Source organism: Rissa tridactyla, chromosome 10 (assembly GCF_028500815.1).
Source record: "Rissa tridactyla isolate bRisTri1 chromosome 10, bRisTri1.patW.cur.20221130, whole genome shotgun sequence".
Classification (NCBI taxonomy): Eukaryota; Metazoa; Chordata; class Aves; order Charadriiformes; family Laridae; genus Rissa; species Rissa tridactyla.
Window position 1 is genome coordinate 5,123,951 of NC_071475.1, and position 19,660 is coordinate 5,143,610.

Genomic DNA, 19,660 nt, shown 5'->3' on the forward strand with positions numbered 1-19,660 from the left:
AAGCAAAGAAAAAAACTTGCCGTTATAAGTCTCCTGAAGCTGACGTATTATCTCTGCGTAGCCGCGCTCCCACGTGTATGGCATAAGGCTCCTTCCCGCTTGGTTCCAAGAATTTATATCACCAGATATTTCAGAGAAGTCGCAGTCCTGGCCAGAATGTGTGGTAGCTGATACAGGGGGGACTTTTCTTTGGAAGCTCGCAGCGACTGTATCCAGTAGAAAGATAAGTACAACCCCTTGTGTACCTGACTGTTAATAGCTAAGTAAATAAGCAAATCTCAGGTAAATAACGGTGTAACAGAGGAAACAACTTTATCAAAGGCGGAAAAGTAGAATCTAGGAAAGGAAGGCTCTGCTGTTAACTAATAACTCTTAGACGTGCATTTTCTACCAACTCTTCACCTCCTATTATTCCCAAATGACTACAAGCCTTGCTTCTTCCATCTCCCATGGAGGATGGTATAGCTAAGAATAGATGTTCTGAAATAATGTGATATATCTTTATGTTGCTGGATAAATAATGCAAAAATATGCTTTTGTTGTTAATCTTGCTTGTATGGGCGGAGGTCCTTGTTCAGTTCCAATGAAACAGGTTAATTCCTTAGGTCTGAGTTGTTCCTGGTGCCATATCTTGACTCTTCCTAGGTATCTCTGAGTCAGATCCTGCATCCTGAGGTGTGTCTGCTCTCTTTCTCTCTGGATACCTGTGAATACAGTGTGGGGAAGGTGTTTGTGCAGCTCAGTGGGATTTATCTCTTTGCTGACTTCCTGGGCTATGGTTAAAGGGGAGTTTGGAAACTGGGAACAGAATCATTATATCAGATATAGTCCAAAAGTGCCATGTGTTTTCCCTTCAGAGAAGGGAGCTGAGCTAATCACAATAAAAGCAATTGTGGGATTTTTGGAAGGGAGTAGATGGCATAGGGAGAAAGCAGTGTGTTGCAAGTGGGTAGATCCAGCCCATGGGTACCCATATGTTTTGAAATCCTTGCGGTCTGGATAGTGACCAGCCAGTTTTTTTTGGCCCAAGGCTCCCAGCTCCACCCCACTGAGTAAGGAGTTCCTGCTGCTATAGAGCCCAAAAAGTGCCTTAGCACCCTGGGGCCCCTCTGTCGCTTATCAACATAAATACAAATAGAGCACCTTCGCAACAGGATGTTTATAAAGAGAACTGGAGGTCACTGCTGCCTATACCCTCCTTTTCTGCAGATCACTTCTTTGATACATTTCTTCATCATCAAACTTCAGCAAAATCCATGTTTGAAGTGGGGATTTCCTCCAGACAAACCTTGGGCTGATGAACTCTGCAGAGGAGGGAGCCTGGCCTGTGTAGAAGTGTCAGCGTTGACTGCTGGACGCAGAACGAGATCTGAAATAGAGGGGTCTGCAAGGCAGAAACTTTGTGTTATGTGGCCTTTCTGTTTTTATAATTCAGATATCAAGTAGGATTGAGCTCCTTCTTTCATAATACACCCCTGTGATGACTACCAAAACCACTCCTTCGGAGAAGGTCTGCAGCCAGTTATCCAGATAATGAAGAAGGGCAGGGAGAGACAGGGGGGAGATTGCCCACGGCTAATGCAAAACATGTGCCAGTGAGACAGTGACTATTCAGTGTGTTCATCTTTTAAAATGTGGTAAGTGCAGCTCCTTAGAGCACAGGGATAACCTTAGGCACCAGGAAACTTTCAGCAGGTATGCATCTGTGTCCTGGCTGTGACGCAGCCGACGCTGTAGGGGGAGGACAGAGTGGGTCAATCTGTGGCCCAGATAATCCATCCATAGGTAATGGAACACTATGTCCGTGATGTGATTTGATTTGTTAAGGTATCCGTTGTCGGTCTGACATAATCAGAAGTCCTGCCACTTACGCTGATGTTCTTCCTTATTCTAATTAGCAACTGGACTTGGAGGGCATGTTAAGATCAGCTGAGCTATACAACGTAATATATAATGTAGGTTTCTTTACATAAGGTACAAGGGTAACATTGACGAGGAAGTGGAGAGACTATACAAAACTCTCTAGAGTGCATGGCAATGCAGTTTATAGTCATCTTTTGAAGATTACTTGACTTTGGTGGAAAAGGCTTATCTTCCTATAAATAGAGACATTCCTCTGCTGTGACATAATCTCACTTTTTGTCTTCCGTCTCCTTTATTCTTTCTGGAGAAAATACAGAGAAAGATAAAATACCCTCTGGTGACCCCCAGTCTCAAGAGTCCTTGATGCCGTATGTCTTTTATGACAGGTAACTTTCTAACAAGTGTTGCTGGAGGAGTTTCATGGTTCTCGTTAAAATGGTTTGTTGGCTTTAGGACTTTAATCCCTAAGGTGAAATCCTTCACCACAGGGAAGATGCAAGCCCTTCAAGAGGCCCTTAGCAGTACCTTCAGGATCAGTACCTTCAGGATCAGTCCCTTCCCGGCTGATCCAGCACTGTCGACGCCAGTGGAAGTTTTACCCTTGATTTCAAATCTAATCAGGCCTGAGGACTGTGGTTCGTTCTTTCCTTCGTCCCTTTGGGCAGTTAAGACACTTAGGCTTACATAAGGTGTGCATTGACTATGCGACGGGGCTGGGGGGGCGGAATTTGTGCCACGCGTGATGGGAGCTTTGCCCCGAAGTGCTGACAAGCCCGAGTTTAGATTTGGCGCAATGAATGAAAGTAACAAACAAAAGTTGGGAATAAGCTCGGCAGAGGTCACGGCAGCGAGATCGAGGGTTGCTGGGATTTGGTAGGTGAATCTCCTGGTGGCTGCCCTGATTAAATAGAGCGAGTCAGCAGCTGGAGGCTGGAAGGAAGAAGCGGGGCGTTAGAAGGATGTGGCTGTGGGGGAGACCTGGTGAGCGGAGATTAGGAGGACAGTTCATGCCCAGAGGACTAGAATAGCTTGTCCACTAACTTTCATTGTTTTAGGCATTTAAAACACACTGGGTTAATCGCTACCAAAGATGCCCAAGGGAACAATGTTGTATCAGTTATCTTCCTGAGCATTTGACTGTTTTGGTTCTATTTATTCTAGACAAAAGAGCTTATTTGTGATGTTTCATCTTTAGTCTGAATGTCTCTGATTTGTATGTCCATTTAATTTGGAAGGTTTCCATGAGACGCCAGTGAGACTGTCTGATTAAAGTCATGACTTATAACCAAGCGTCTTTCTCGCTCCATGTTGCTGACCGCAGCTTTGATTATGAATTGTGAAAGAATGTTAAAATCCAGTGCATTTTTTCTCTTTGTGGGCTCTGTTTATTTTTATTTTTAACACTTTGATTGGACAATGAAACATGTCAGCGATGCCGGTTGCAAGTCTTTAGGTACAAGTTTGCCTTTCAGCCATTGCGTGGGAGTGATTATTTGCTTTTAAAAACTGACAGCTGTGGATTTTTAGTTCCTTTTTCTTAATAATCTCTGGAAAAATATGGCCTTACATAAAAGCCTGCTGTATGAAAGGTAAAACGAGGGCCAAGCCGGGACAACATCATCTTTTTCATGTCTCAATTATTTTTTCAGAGAGCAGTAGCAACAAGCTGAGGGGAGTTTGGAAGAAGCCGTATCGTTGCTTCTGTTTCCCTTGAATTCCTTTCATCAGTCCAGTGACTACATGTGTCCCCATGACACATTTCTGCGTCACATGTCCCAGGAAGATGGGCTATATGGAGATACGAGGCATGGAAAGTATTCTAGCTAGAGACTAGTTATGTCGACAGGTTCCACACGTGGTGTAAATTTGTATATTCCTCACATGGACTTTATTAATAGCACACGACTGAGACCGGGAGAGCCAGTTACATTGCTCTTTATGTAAATAAAACAACAGAAATATATTCGTTTTGTGTTCCTTATTGTATTAAACCCGCAAATAGCTTATTACCCTCCAAGGCGGCTCAGGCTGGCACAGGAGACCGTTGGGAAATGCAGAGCACAGGGATGTTCCCAAGCCAGGCTGCGTGGCCGCAGGAGAGGAGTGAAGGCACGAGGGCGCAGCACGCGGCATCCAGAACTGGAGAAAGAATAGTAGGCCCAGATAAGTATTTAAAAAGCCAGGCTCAAGCGTAACCAAACTGAATGCTTGTTTTGTTTTTGGTCCAGTGGAAACTTTGCAATGGAAAGTTAGATAGTTTTCTTCTTTGGCTCTGCCATCAAAGGGATGCTGCTGCCTTTCCCGGTCAACTTTCTTACATTCAGTGGGATCTAGATTTCTCTCTCTCTGCAGGATGCTGCTTTGGTTAGGAGGTCAGAAGAAGAAAATGCTGTAACTGTAGGCTGTCTTTATTCTGATTCTTCTCAGGTTCACCGGTCACTTCCACTGTAATTCTTTCAGCTAGTAGTAATAGCAAGCTGTTGCCCCGGTATATAGATTAAATACAGCCGGAGCCACAAACCAGAGTGTTTGGAGATTGCATATCCAGTCCTCTGCGTTCCCACCAACAGGAAGGAAAAACTGAGAAATGTGTCCAGAGAGACTTGATCTAAGTATTCGTGTCTTCTTCCAGACACTGAATAAAAACACCTGGATGGAAAGGACTTTTATTAGTTGTGACCTTCCTGTATTAATCGTAACCAGTTCATTTAATCTGCAGCAACATGGAGAAGTACAGAAGGGCCATCCCAGTTTGACACCTGTGATGAGTATGAACTAAACTCCAAATTCCCGAATATTCAGAGCGTGGGCTGTGTGCTGAGCTCATCTTTGCAGCTATAAAAAGGGTACTCTGACACTCTCCAGTGACGTGGTGAATCTGGATGAAGACATGCCAGGGAGCAGATTATAGGGTAAATTAAAAAGGAGAGCTGTTTCACAATACAGGAGCCTTGAATTTTGGCTACTAGTGAAATTATTACCCAAATTGGGTAACAATTCACACATTTTCATTTGAAGAACAACTAGGAATTCTTCTGGGGGGCTCCAAACCATGCTAGTAAGAAGAGTTGTCTCCCATTCAACACCCTTTATTTAAATGGGACCTCCAGATAACCTGTTCCTAAATATAGGAAAGGAAAGGAATACCATCAAACCGGTAGAGCAGACAACTGGGAATCTGAATCAGGATTTCTCTCCCCAGCTCTGTATCTAACATGCGTTTTGACCTTGGTAAGTCCCTTTTTTTTCAAGCCTCGATTTAACCATGCTATTAAAATGGATAAACCCATGTATGTTTCCTATGAGGATACTGTAGAAGTTAGGTTTTTTGGATGTGAAAGATGCTTAGTGTATTATTAACTGGGCTTCATTTTTACAGGTTCACTCTCGGAAAGAAATATTTATCACGTGTAAAATTCTAAACATTCCTCTGTGTCTTTAGGTTCAAATGATGGAAATAAATTTAAAAAAATGATATGTAAGTGCTAAGCAGGATATGGCAATAGGACTATTGCATTTACATTTGCACTGTGAGCAAAAAATTCATCATAAATGTGCCAGGCCAACGTGGTTTTCTATCATGTTTATGCGGATGATCTACCTTCTGTACAATCAAAATAAAGACACGATAATGGCTAAGAATATTTACTAAGTCTTCCAAGCCGATATGGTTTAGCTCTAAGGAAGAAATCAATTTTAAATTCTACTGATTTCTTTTCCTCTATGTCTCAATTAAGTACTCCACATTAAATTCCTGAAATTTTTCTGCCGCTACTTGTAACGGGTCAGAAATGTCAGGGTATCCTTGAAGTGGAGCACTCTCCTCCAAGGCACTTTGCATAGCTTAATTAGCGCAGTTATTTCTTTCCCCGCGCCTTCGCTGAGGTCTTTATGTCAGATGCTCCTAGTTATTAGGAATCGGAGCCAGAGGTCAACTGATGAGCTACAGATCAGTCAAGCTAAGTGTAATTTAATGCCACAGTTCATATGAGCAGTTTGCAAAACCCCTCTGGGGACCGTGTGTGCAGGGGTGCTCCTGGACGTGTGTATCTGTAGGCTCTGTTCAGTGCAGCACAAGACACACATGTGCGTTGAAGGACCTGGTGTGGCCGAAGCTCATCATCATCAGATGACTACAGCCATCAATTTCTTTTATGCTACTTAAGCAACAAATATGCTTTGAAACTGTCACAAATTAGCGCTTTTTTTTTTTTCTCAACAGGCAGTGAGGGACCTTCCTAATGTATTCAAGTAGCTTTGTTGTCTTGAATCCCCAGCCTTGGCTGTATAATTGCTGTAGTAAGACAGTGTAGCAAATGGTCCTCGTTTTAAGGCCTGGAGCCGGTTTGTGCGTCAGAGTCACTGGTTGAATGTTTTTCTGCCCAAGGTAACTGCCTAGGCAGAAGTAGTTTCGATTCTGGCGAGTGATATGTCATTAATACATGAGTCCTCTAAAATGTTTACCTATGAAAAAGTGAGCCTTTGACCCTGAGATACCAGAAATTGTTCAAACTAGACTAAACACAAACAAGTCACATAGTCCAGTTACGTGGTGAGGTCTCTTACCAAACCTTTTCTGAGTTTAGCCATTATGTGAATGTCAGCCACGGGAGTGCATTTCATACTGGGATTTTCCACTTGGCCTCTATTCAGTACCAGTCTGATAATGGGATGAAAAGTGGACTTGAGGAATGTGGTTCAAAGGACTCGCGCTATTGAACCTGTGTACGAAGCCTCGCTACATAAGTCATAGGAATGACTTGTGAAGATACCGCAACATGGAGACAGCCCGTGCAGGGCCATGAAACAGAAGATATGCCACTCATAGTTGGGACGACTGAGAAGGAGGAGCCAGATAAAGGGCACTTAGAGAGTGGAAGGCAGCCAAAGGATGCTATAGGAAACACCAGTCACGGCAATACTGCTGTGACAACAGCATTCCTGTCTCCCTGTAGTGGTCTTGCTAAGTCATAATTCTTAATTTTGTTATCTCTGCCCCTGAAAAGACTGTGGGTACGTTTTCAAAGACCTGGTGAAAGTATTACCCCCAAATTCTGAAACACTAAAGGAGTAAGGAGTCACTCAAGTAACAAATCTATGGAGATTGCTGGATCTTATTACATGAGAAAGGACGGGAAGCTATAGATAGTATGAGAGTGCTGATGCGGTGTAACATACACTGAAATCGGTCCAGGCTTATTGCCATATTTAATGCAAATGCTGAAATACAGAGGCTCTCTGAAGAACCAGCCTCATGTCTTGGGTGCTGTTAGTTGGTAGATTTTACCCTGCACGTTAACAAAGCAGTAAAACATTGTCGCTGGCAGACGTTAAAAAAAAAAATGCCTATCTTCTTCCAAAAAACTTCGTATTTCCTATCTGTGGTGCTGTAGACTACCCCTTTTTGCTAAGGGAAATCTGATAACCACGTGTATCAATTCAGACTCAAAGACACTTGACAACCAACCTCTCTATCTGTCTTTGTTGTCTGTTCGCAGTAGCTTTCCCTTTATCAGATCCCATTATATACGCTGCAGGACCCCCAAACGTTGCAGTGATTTTAAATGTTCAGTTTTTGATTGAGAGGGTCGGCATAGGTGAACAAATGTTGTGCGCAGAGTGGCAACAGACGTGGCTTGGATGTACTGCGATATCTCAGTAGGCAACAGCCGGATCTGGGGTGCAGCACAGTGGGTGGTGGAATCTCTTTGTTCCTGTAGTGCTTCGTGAGATGTCAGATATTGTGATCTGTAAAGGTATGCTTCCTTTAGCTGGCAGGCTGATCAAGAGAAAACAATTATAGATGATACACCATTTTTATTTTATTTCTCTTAGGGACAAAAAGCTACCCAACCCCAAGCACGTCTCTTCTAATCAGTCTAGTTGTTGTCCACATTTCGCTTGTGCTCCTCCTGAGCTGCCTATAGCAACAGGCAGCACTTCTCAGCTGTTGTGAATTTGGGGATTTCAAAGGCCTTCCTGGTTCTAATGGAGAGGGGCATTGTATGGCCTTTTCCTAAGGTCAAACTCCATGGAGAAAAAGCAGGCAACAACTTGTCTCATTGCCTTCATTTTATATATTGACAAACTGAGGTTTAGACAAGGCGAGCATTTTGACCTAGTTTACCCAGAAAGCAATGAGGAAGTAACCTCAAAAATACCCAGGAAATTACCTAGGAGATTCTCCAAGTGCAATAAGACAATAAAGTTCAAACCTGAATCTTCCCCCTGTGAGCTGTCTGCAGGGCCCTCCACCTCTGCTGGCTTTGCCCAGAGCTGGATTTGTCACTTAGATATTTTAAAAACTGTTCTTCCCAAAAAGCACTCTTTTGGTGAGTTTAAGCAGATGAAAGGTAATTGTTCGTGTCCTGCGTGTTCTGCTTTGGATGGGCTCTGGGTTGCCGTCTCGGGTGGTGCGTGACGTTACACGCTGAGGGGGTGAAGGGTGGGTGCGGCTCCTGCCAGCGGGTGCCCGGGCTTGTTGGGAGGATTATTGCCATTCCTACCCACTTCTGTCTCTGTGGTCCTCCTAAAACAACACCAGCTGTTAGCAATGGTTGCGTTATGTAATTCATTTAGGAGGAAAACTCACTCATAAAGTTTATGATCCTATTGTCCCTGAGGCAACCCAAGCAAATGAGCCCAATGCGGGGGGGGGTGATGAGCAGCTGAGCTGAGAATGCACAGGGACACCGTGTCCTACGGTCATGGCAAGAAACTTCAACCAAATCCTCTGCTGGAGGGTCCTGGGACTAATCTATCTGCAAAAGCACAGACCCGTAGCAGCCGGCTGTGCCCTGGGCTATGGGGGGTGGCATGGCAACACCACCTTCCAGGGCTGTAGGAGCATCCCTCAATCACAGCTCTACCTGCCTGCCCATTGCACCTCCAGAGTGCTGGGAGCCAGTGAAAGGCCTTCCCTCCCAAAAAATAAATACCGAGAAAAGGGAATCCTTATCTGCCAGGGCCTGCTATTGAAAAACGGATCTCAGTTCACATAAGCAGGAAAAAGACGTTGAGGCTTATTTGTATTTCTGCCCCTGAGCACAAAGGGGCTAGAAAGCAGGCGGATCCCACCGATTGTGTGTTCCTCCTGTTTGGAGATGTAATCGGCATACATGTACTGTGCCACAGCCTTCCTCAGTCTCTAGGGGTTGGATTGGGGCTGGGAATGATGTAGACGACCTCCAGAGTGGAGGTGAAGACCTCCAGGATAGGCATGGGGGAGGGCTGGCCCCTGACGCAGCATCTCTCCCCAATCTTCTGATGCGTGGCATGCACCGTTAGGAGCGATGTTCATGGGGTAAGGAAAAAAGCACAGCATCACCCTGATCGCTGAATCCCAACTTGCCAACTGGAGAAACAGTCTCTGTGTAAACAGTACAAGTGAAACAGATGTTTCATTCTGCTACTGATAAGTTTATCAGCAAAGCCAATGTATACTCTGTACCCCTAGGAAAATACACAGAAAATGTGTTAAAGAATGAAGTTGAGGGTCCTCAGCTAACCCCCATCTTGCCACGCCCTGGGTATCACTGCTTGTGCTTTGGGATGTGTCAGTCATCACTCCAGCCAACGTGACTCCAAGGTTGGGATGTTGTCCTTCCTAACCACAAGGCCCAGTCTCACCTGGGCTGTAGCTGTCATAAATGCTATCGAGATGGATGAAAAAGGACTGTTGCAAAGGTGCTAGGGAAGACGAAAGCATGGCAGGGGCAGGCAAGGAGCGCGGTTGCTGGTGGGGGGCACCGTGGCAAGGCCCTGCTGGACCTCGGGTGGGAGGTGAGGCAGTGGCCTCTCCAGCTGGTATTGCCGGTGAGTAGACCATCCTCCTTTGCAAGGAAGCAAAGAGAAAACTGTCTCTTCTGTGACTGTGTCACTGAGCCAGTATTGCCTCACCGGGGGCTCGGCCTCCAGCTCGGAGGTCTCACAGCTCCAGAAAGCCTTGCCCATGTTGCCTCAAGTGCCCACTCCAGTGTCCTGTTACACACGGACCATTTTGGCCGGCTGGATTTTGTTCCCTGCAAGCGAGTGGCTGGGAAGTAGGTGTGTTTCACAGAGCTTATAATAGAAAGCTTGCTTTGACCTCCACGACAGAGAGATTAACACCATTCCAGAATGATATAGTGCATGTTTTTTAAGGGTCCAAAGGCAATTCCTGTTTACAGAGAGGGACTGTAAGAGCCTCATAGCATTCAGGCTAGGGCAGCGGCTGTCGGGGATTCCTTCTCTAGTCGCTTCTTTTTCAGGTGGACTTTTGCCCTGCTGAGGGAAAAGTTGAAATGCCCTGTGGATGGCCAAGCCTGGCTGTTGCGGCTGTGCAAAATCATGCTGCCTGTCTCTGAGATGAGAGGATGAGGAAATTCTCGTACCTACCCTTATCCCTTCTCATAAAAGGAAACCATATCACAGCTTCTTTGGGGTGATTCTTTCTGTTCTGGGACTTCCAAAGTTTCTTTTAGAAACTGTTGGGCTGAGATCCACAGAAAGGTTGTCGATACTTCTGAAAAATTTGTCATTGACAGTAAAGATCCATTTGAAATAGCCCCAGACTTCCTTGAGTTATTCAGCTCTCTAGATGCAGTCTTAAACGCTTTGATCCATAGTGGTGTGACCTGCTAACCCAATTATGAGCTCATGCCCAGCACTGTTGCCTTTATCAGCATGTGGGCACTGAGAGCTGGGCTCGTTGTCCTGCTCCCACCATGCCCACTTGTCCAAGAAATATGAAAGGCTGAAGGCACCGTGAACAAGGAATGTATCCATTTGCTAATAGAATCAGCCCTTACATTTTTAGTCATCTTTCTGGAAACCAGAATGCACCAGATCTCCTTTCTGTGCAAATAAGGAGTTTGTTGCTTGTTGCAAGTCAGCCACCTGAGCCTTGGTGAGCCAGTGGGGAGTCCACTGTCTAACATATTCCCTGGCCCAGTCCTGGAGAGAAAGCACAAAAAGGCCATACACCCAATGGAGTAAATTCATCATTCCACTGATGGCTGGATTTGCCTGATTCTCTTCTATAGTTACTTGCCTCCTTAAATTGCAGCACCTTCCTCTGCATTTTATTTATCATTTATTGACTGATATTGTGCTCAAAACATTTGTGTTTCTCCCCACATTGAGGCACCTAATCTGAGTTATATGCCTCTGGTCAAAAAGGAGTTATGTACTGACCCATTGTCAGGGCCCAAAATTTAAGATGCTTTTTGGAAAAGTGGTCTTTAACAAGCTCTCATGTTTTCTTGTATCATCATAGTCTGACACTCAATGACTTATGGATGCCTGTCTGGGTGGACGTACCGAGCTTGTTAATAGCTATTACCTTACAGAGGGATAGTTCATGCAGTGGCAGGCAACAACTAAGACTTGCATCAGGGGCAGTGATTTTAGATGTTTTTGGAGACTTAAATTCAGATTTCTAGGTGCGAGCGGCACTGCAATGAGAAGATGTATGAACATTGACATACAGCATCTCAGATATTAACAGTATGGAGCTCTCCTTGAAGGAAAGTGTGAGGCACATTTAGCATGTGCAAAGCTGTATTATTTACTCCAGAAAGATCATGCTGCAAGTTGATGACGCACCTTCCTTCCCCTTCCTACTTCTCATTTTCTCTCTGTATCGAGGCCCTCCGATCTTGGAAATTATTTACATCTCCTCTGCAAACCTTGACTGTCCTTTTCCCTCGGTCGTGCTCTTTTTTGCACAATGCTTTTGGTGCATTTCATCCAGTTGACTTCAACCCCCTCCCGCCAACACACACAAACAGTGACGGTGCAAATCGCTGCTGCCTTTGTTGGCACCAACCATAACCCGGTACAGCTGGTGTCTGCGGGCCTGGGATTTTCCGAAGGCTCCTGCGGCGGAGCAGGTTGCAGACCGATTGAGACATGTTTGGTGGTTCAGCCAGGTTTGCCACAAGGGGGGGTGAAGCACAGAAACCATCTGTGGAAATTTACTGACTCTCTGAAGATCTCATGACTTCTTGCTAAATCTGAAAATTCCCAGTGCAACAAGAATAATAGTTTCTAAACCGCCCGTGCGGCCTTTCATCATTTACCTGAATGTTGCATGGTCAGTGGCAGGGGGTCTTTTTGTCAGTAATAGACAACAGTCCATCGTTTGCCAAAGGGGTGGAAGATAAGGAATTCATTAGTCAAGACCCTAGTTTCTAGTACAAAGAACTTCCACGCAGATGGTGAATTTAAAATATCTATATATATATCCAATAAATTAGCACATAGTGTGCCAACTCTTGTGAAATACGTGCACATTAGGAGTATGAGTGGGAGCAAACAAGGTTATGAGGAATCTTTCTGTGACTCCTGTTTTCAAACAGTGATTTGCAAAGAAGTCTTTTTCTTGTCTTTTTTTTTTTAAGGTAAATATGTACGAAGCTCTTTAAATCATCCGAAGTGGATTGTGGTTATGACTAAGAGATAAGGAGGGATTTGTCTGTCTGACAAACTTCCCCTCTTTTTTTCGAGAAGGTTGATATTTTCAGAAGTGGTAAAATACCACTGAGAGCAAAATGCAGGGCGCAGGGTAAATTGGGGTTCTGCCAGTTCATGGGCCGAACAAAAACTGTTGAAATGCAAGATGTTTCAAGGCCCAACTCTGTGTCCCGCAGAAGAAAAGCCTCCAGTGATGTCTTTAAGTAAAGCTCTCAGTCTCCAGACCACAAAAGATCAATGTAATGCCTACTACAAAGTCAATGGGAATTTTGCCGTTAGGACAATTAGTGTTCTTAGTCATCTTTATACTGGACCATATCATCTACCCATCGGAATTAATGGTGTTTATTTAAAAAATTAAGGGAGGCAGAAAGAGAGGAAAAAGCCAGGAGGAACCAGAGAAAAATGCCCTGAGTCTGTGTTGTGCCTCCAGGCAGGGCACAAAGTGAATCTGAAATAATGTAATTTCTAAACAAGCCGTGGCTAGAAGTAGAAATTGTGATGAGACCACCAGTGCAGTCAACTCAGGCACTATTAAAGGCGATCGCCAGCAGAGCCTGCAAAGCGCCTTCAGTGCTCTCTGCGAGGCCCTGATAGTGCCAGGAATGCTGCGCAGGCTGGTTTTGCTTTAATATTTTTGATAAGGCTTTGTAAAGACTAGGGACTGGCTTACTTGCAGCTGTACTGGAGTCACGCAGCCCAGGAGATCTGCCTGCTTAGGACCGCTTTTGGGGCTGGAGATGAAGGGACGGGGTAAGAAGCTGTATATGTTCCATACGGTGTTCCCTATAGTGGGGTCCGTGTTCCACGCCTTTGCTGGGGCACTGCTGTCTTGAAATACTGATTCAAATACTACCAGAACTGTAGCTATTTAGGGCAGGAATAGGATATTTGCAGGTGGATAACTGGCTAACTGGATAATGATGATCTCCTGTTATGCGCAGCCAAAAACTTAGTTCCGTCCAGCATTTAGGGGGAGAGACAACTTACTGACATTTGACATATTGACAGTTCTCTGGATCTGTCCAGGAACAGGTAAACAAGATAATCCCGAAGACTCAAAGAACGTTTTAAAAACACTTAAGATCAGAAAACGAAACCCGCGGAGAAAAGCAGACACATTTTAAAGGCAGCAAGATTGCAGCCCCGTATGTCATATAAAATGAATGCAGTTCATCGTTCTGAATTGTTCACGCTCAGACCATATATGTTCAGTTCTTGACAAAGTAATCTCTTTACAAAGCTACATAATGCAGCGGAGTCAGCTAAGAACGAGTTATAAACAAAGCAGCTATTCAGCTGTCAAAGCAATTTTCAGCTATATTAAAACAGAATAGGATGGGACGGATTCTGCCGAGCCTTCTGCTGCGTGCTCTCCTGGGAAGCGGGTGGTGGCCTTGCATGTGTGTAAGCGGCGTGGCGAGAGGGAGTGCGTGCGCGCACGGGCGGCCGCCCACGCAAACACATGTACGCACACGTGCCCAGCGTAATCGCCCGTCGCCTTCCTCGGCTCATGTTAGAAATTGCAAAAAATGCTTATTTAAATTGCGATTTCGTGCTGCGCATGGGGATGTCACCAAGTTCTGTCCATTCCGATGACGTGTTTTGTTTCCATGGAAACCCATGTACTTTAGAGAGGGAAAAGCAGAAGGAGACTGGGAAAATCAGAAAAATCAAGCAGAATAAGAGAAGTGTGCAGTGTGAATAGATCGTTTGGGTTGTGGGGCTTTTAACAAATTGACTTATGCCTTAAAGCAGGGAGAGACCTTGTTTATTTGTGCGTGTGTCACTCCAGAATAATTCAAATCCGCTCAAATGTATGTCAATTAAATGAATGCCGCATCCCGTTTCTTTCCATACACCATTTGCCATCGGATAGACTGTATCTGCACTGGAGGGGCCGGGCTTCCCTGTGTGCTTTCTGCTGACACATGACTTCTGCTGTTTGCTGTGTCTCTGGTGTCGTTAGCAGGTGTTTCCTATCTTCATCCCCAGACTGGGGAAGGAGGCAGGGCCTGGGAAACTACAGATTTCCACTAAGGTTCAATGAAATACCTGTCAAGTCTCCCAGAAGAAAGCTGTGTATGATCTACCTCCCAAGGGGTAGGCAGGGCAGGGAGAGGCATGCTGGAGCTATTCTGTGATTTTTCTTTCCTTCTTAAAACAGCCAACTTGCCATTGAATCACTTAATCACTAATTAAAAATCCTGGATAAAACAAGCTGTCTACAGCTTTCTGGCAAACATCCCACTGACTTCGGTAGGGCCAAGATTTTACCCTTTCCTTGACTGCAGAGCTTGTTTGTTGTCACTTCTTTTTCTTTAGCTGTTCTATGTGGTTTATGCCAGATTTTTTTTCTCTAGATGCGTGTTTTCTTTTCCTTTTCTCAAATATTATCTCACTTCAGCTCCAGACTATAGGGTCTTAACATGATGGACCCCAAGGAGCAGTCCATGACCAGACTAGCTGTGTTTCGCCCACATCCTTTTCTGCTGCGAGCTAGAAGAGGACAAGAAGTAGATGTGAGGATGGCAGGAACTTCAGCAGCTAAAGGCCACCTGGAGCACCTCTGTGTGCGCAGGCATAAACTCGACTTGCAAGTCCTTGTTGCCAGAGTTTATGTGGTGCTTACAGGGGTCCCTCAGCTGGTATCTGACCAGCTGGAAAAAGGAGGGACCACTGTAGCCTAGAGCATCAGCTGTTTCACTACTCAGGGCTGAATGCCAGGAGGAGAAACAGAATCCTCTCTGCGTGTATCCTGTATGTGTAAATGCTGTTGGTAACAGAGCAATATTCCTGTTCTGTTTGCGCAGATACTTTGGTATGAGTTTCTCCTGTCTTCCCCTTTTGTAGTTATTTACCAGTCATATCCTCTGTAATTTGGCTTTCAGAGTCTGCCTTGGAAGAGACCGGTGCCGTTTTTCCTTGGAGCTGAATAACTCTAAGGTGCACCCCCGCTGGCTGCTTGCTTGGAGGTAGGGCTGTGCCAACAAACCCTGCTTCCCAGGGGCTTTTTGGCAGAGCGTGCTCAACTTTCTGCTGTGTTCTTCATGAGAAGGCACTCTTGGTCACACATGGCCCGTGTATGAGGGACCTGGGCCAACAAAAATTGCCAGGACCTACTGCGTTCTTCAAAGCTTAGGGCAGCAGAGTACGAATCAAAAGCAAACTCCCTAATCCCTTACCAACACATCGGGTGGCAAAACCCACAGCAGTCGCCTGTAGTGTTGACGTGATTCAAGCCCATACTGCTTAATTTGTCTTCGTGCACCCAAAGCCGTGATATCTAACAGTATTGACGGTTAAGAGTCTCATTTGCTGGTTCATCAACAAATTTTAAGAATAAAAAGAAACTATGTGAGGAGAGATAAGATTTTGTTGAGCAGCTCTAATCTTGGTTGTTTTCCTTGGCTTTAAACTTTGAATTTTACAAGTTATATGTTAAATGCTCTGCTTTGCTTCTTTGTATCCAGACAGAAAGAAATGGTTTGTAAAAAATGTGCTTTGTGGGTAATGTAGAATTTTTCTCCTCTGGGGAATCCATCAGTGAGGATGTTTACTGTATATTTATGAGACCCCTTGCAGATCTTTAGGCTAGGCTTTCAGATGTTCATTCTCTCAGACTTTTCATTGCTAACATTTATTCGTCTTTTAATGGTGAGCTCCCAGAACAATGCAGAGGGCTCAGTTCAAACTCCAGGCAAATCTTGTATCACTCTTGGTTTGCAACTGGGCTCCACGCAGGACTCAGCAAGATTTCATTCAGCCTTTTCTATAGTTCTCTAGGGGTGCAGGGAAAATTACTTTTGGCTTTACTGTTTTCTGTTAGTCCGTGATTTGCTTGTTCCAGATGTTGGATGTTACCTTTGATACCATGTCATCTGTAAAGCAATGCTGAGTGCAAGAGACGGTGACAGAGCATCTCTCGTGCTACTGTTGATTCATTGCATGTACTTCTGTGAGATGAGGAAATACTGTGGTCATGTCAAAACTGCTCATTTCTAGATAGTAGCTAATATGTAAATACTACGTATTACGTGACAAGTTTGAAGGCCAGAAGGTAATGTTCAGGGTTGGTGTCCATACTCAAAACAAAAAAGTAATCTGGAAGTCAATGTAACTTTACGTGTGAGTGAGGAGAATTTTCATGACTGTAAGCTCAAGAATGGGCTGTTATTCAAGTACAAGGATGAATGATAAATGTGAGGAAAAACTTTTTTTTTTTAAAAAAAAAGTCTGTGCAATCCAAACGTACTGTTTATCATCCTGTTGTACCAAAATAAAATTTGTGATGTACTCGTGATTTTCCAGAGTCATCGACATAGTGCTAATTTTTATCCTCTCTCGTCTTGCTGTTTCCTGACTTCCCTTCCCAGGCTTTGCAATTTCTATGCTATTTTTCCCCTTTTGATTTTAATGAAATAACAAAATAAGTGTTTTGACCTCAGAGCCTTCTCCCACACTAGATGATTTAAAATTGCTAGGTGCGAGTCATCAGGAGATAATGATACTCAGTCTAATTTCCTTAGAAATGTTATAGCTGAAGTATTTATAATAATAAGGCTTTGTTGCTAGAACCTCTGAACGCCAAGACTCTGAAAGAGGTAACTGAACCAGCAAGTTCTGGAAATATTTCCTAGATATAAACTCAGGAGGAAGAAGAGGAGCAGGGGAACACCAGCAACGTAATAGTATAACTGAGCGTGTTATTTTCAGCAAAAGAATTTCCTTGTCAAGTTTAGTGTTTTTCTTTTGACAAATTGCTTGGGTAGAAGCTGAAGTTTTTCAGTCTCTGTGCTGTTCCAAATTTTAAGCTTCTGGTTTTCTTGATGTGGTTATTTTTTTGACATCGCTTAGTGGTGATGAGTCTGTGTTTGCGTGGCGTGATTGGTCAGCTCAGTCATGCTTAATGACTTAAGCCTTATAAACTCTACATTTGACTCACAAAAGTATCATTTGGTTGTTGGAAGGAGAGCTCCACATTACTCAAATTCAGTGAAATTTACTTCTAATCAAAAAGTTTTGCCATGGTAGGAGTCAACAAGACTCAAACAGTGCATGATACTCCTGCTAGTTTGCTTTCCAGGGCTGAATCTTGCACATAATGTGTCTTAAGAACGGCAGCCGTGAGCATATTTGTAGTCATGTGGCTAGTCTCAAAAGTAACTAAAACTGGATGCAAGGGAAGATCTATCTGATAATGACCCGACATATTCACAAATATTTTCTCACTGTTTCTCTACCACTTGTCAGCGGTTCCTTCTTTTCTTCTATTTCCTTTTTTTTCTTCTTAGGTTTGTGTTTTGATGGTGCCGGTTTTGTTCCCAGAACTAATCTTTGACTTTATAGTAGATGGTTTTGAATATTGATGAATCTACAGATACAAATGTAGGTATATAAAGTGGTTGCTTTTTTGTGGAGGTTGATTTCTTTAACTAAGCAAGAGAGCAGACTTGGGTACAGAAATCAGAGGCTTGTTTGTGATCAGTCGATCTGTACAGTTGCACCAAGCGACCTTATAATTCATGCTGTGAAGCACCACTTGAGACTTGACCTCAGTTCTTACTGGATGATGGTTGCCTAACATTATGATGCTGAGATGTTTTCCTTCTCTTAAGAGAATTTAGGGTGCCTTCATTGATTGGTTTTGTTAAAAATTTCTAGTTTTCCATAAGATCTTCATCAGTGGGTAGCTCCTTCTTCAAGAACCCAGTGCCATCTCCCAAGACATTACCTCTGCAGTATCTGGCAGTTAGATTAAAAGCAGGGTACGGTGCAGCTTGGTTTGTATGGACATTTGTAAGTCAGCTGTTGAGAGAAGTTTCCCTGAACATACAAAACCTGTGAGTTACAGGTTGTATTTCATCAGGCGGTGTTTTTGTTAAAGAATTGCCAGAGACAATACAAAAATTAATCTTGGTTACGATGTAATCCTGATACAAAATGCATAATTTCTTGGCAAATGAAGTGTTTGGCATCAGCAAGTATTTACATTTACATTGTTTTTAAACTTCTGCTTGTGCTGGAAGGTAGGGTGAAATATTTCCTAGATGGCCAGACTATTCCAAAGAAAAGATACATCACAGAGCAGAAATTCAGAAACACGCTGTTTCAAAGGATGCTACGTGATCAATACAATTACACCGGGGTTTTGCTGGGTGTCCAGAGCACATTTTTTATTGCCTTTACATAAGTTACCCCTCAATTTCGTTTGTTTCAGAGCTTTACAATTTTCTGTTGTATCTGCAGTTGCATGAGCTACCTCTTCTTGTGCTCCTGCTTTGACATATTCCTATCCATCCATGCTTTTAAGAGATTTTATTTTTTCTCTATGCACAAGCAAAAGTGACAGAAGTTACTGTTGGTTAACTCATTACACTCTGATGCTCTTTGTCTTAGCTCAAATCACTAAGTAAATATAAATAATATTTATATGTCATACCTCTTCATAACTGTATATGCTTGTTACTTCCACTTTTCCTGGTGCTTGAGGCAGAAGAAATCATAAAGCGCTGCGAGAATGTTGGTGCATGTGAAAAAACTTACACGAACCTTGATTCCAGGAAGAACATACACACATGCTGATAAAGAGCTCCTTATCTGAGAAATACTTAGGAGAGGGTTTCTTAAATGAGAGTGCTTCTCTGAAACTGAGCATTTGGTTGCTGGGTTGTTGGTTGTTTTTTTTAAACATTTCAACACCCTGCTGATAGTGTTGTGAAATCCTTGCTGGGCCTTAGCCAAGTAACTGAATAAATTTTTACTTGCTTAATGATTTTATAATTCTCCTATGCGAGATAAACTTGTCATTTGTTCATTTAACTTCTCTCCTGCATTTTGTGTACAAATACTATCTAATCTCGTGGAGACTTCAGATCTTTAAGACTTAAGTTCTTGCAAAGTTATCAAATATAGCAATCAGAACACGTTTGGACACTTCACAAAGTTCTCGTCATGTTTTTCACTGATTTTTTAGTATTATTAAAGGTAATTACTGTTGTATTATTAAATACATTGTGCTCTTTTATATTCTGTGATGTAATTTTCCACTTTGGTATTTCCATTTATTAGTACACATTCCATTTCGAGTTGCCTTTCATTGCCCAGTGTGTGACGTACTTCAGAGAAGAACTGAGATCTTCCAAATCTGCATCCTATAAACCGCCTGTAAAATAGTCCTTCTTTCCAATGGCCAACCAGCCCCTAAAATTCAGCCAAAAGGTTAAGATCAGAAGTATGATAACATCACTGAAGACTTCAAATTACTGAGCAGGATTTCTCTGATTACAAAAGGATTGAATAGGAACAAAAAATATTCCCAACACACTGCAGACTTTCTCGC

At 43.4% G+C, this 19,660-nt stretch overlaps 2 long non-coding RNA genes across 3 annotated transcripts; one reads left to right on the top strand and one right to left on the bottom strand.

Moving 5' to 3' along the window:
* Positions 1 to 9: 9 nt before the first annotated feature.
* LOC128915666 (uncharacterized) lies at positions 10 to 16,621 on the top strand. Of its 2 annotated transcripts, XR_008468709.1 has the most exons (3): positions 34 to 5,094; positions 15,210 to 15,293; positions 16,169 to 16,621. It is a non-coding gene; the product is annotated as an uncharacterized LOC128915666 (long non-coding RNA). The 2 variants fall into 2 exon arrangements; XR_008468708.1 differs by having other exon boundaries at positions 10 to 5,094; positions 15,210 to 16,621.
* On the bottom strand, positions 14,073 to 19,392 carry LOC128915669 (uncharacterized). The gene is made up of 2 exons (XR_008468721.1): positions 18,761 to 19,392; positions 14,073 to 18,159 (listed from the first exon to the last, which is right to left on the bottom strand). It is a non-coding gene; the product is annotated as an uncharacterized LOC128915669 (long non-coding RNA).
* Positions 19,393 to 19,660: the final 268 nt, after the last annotated feature.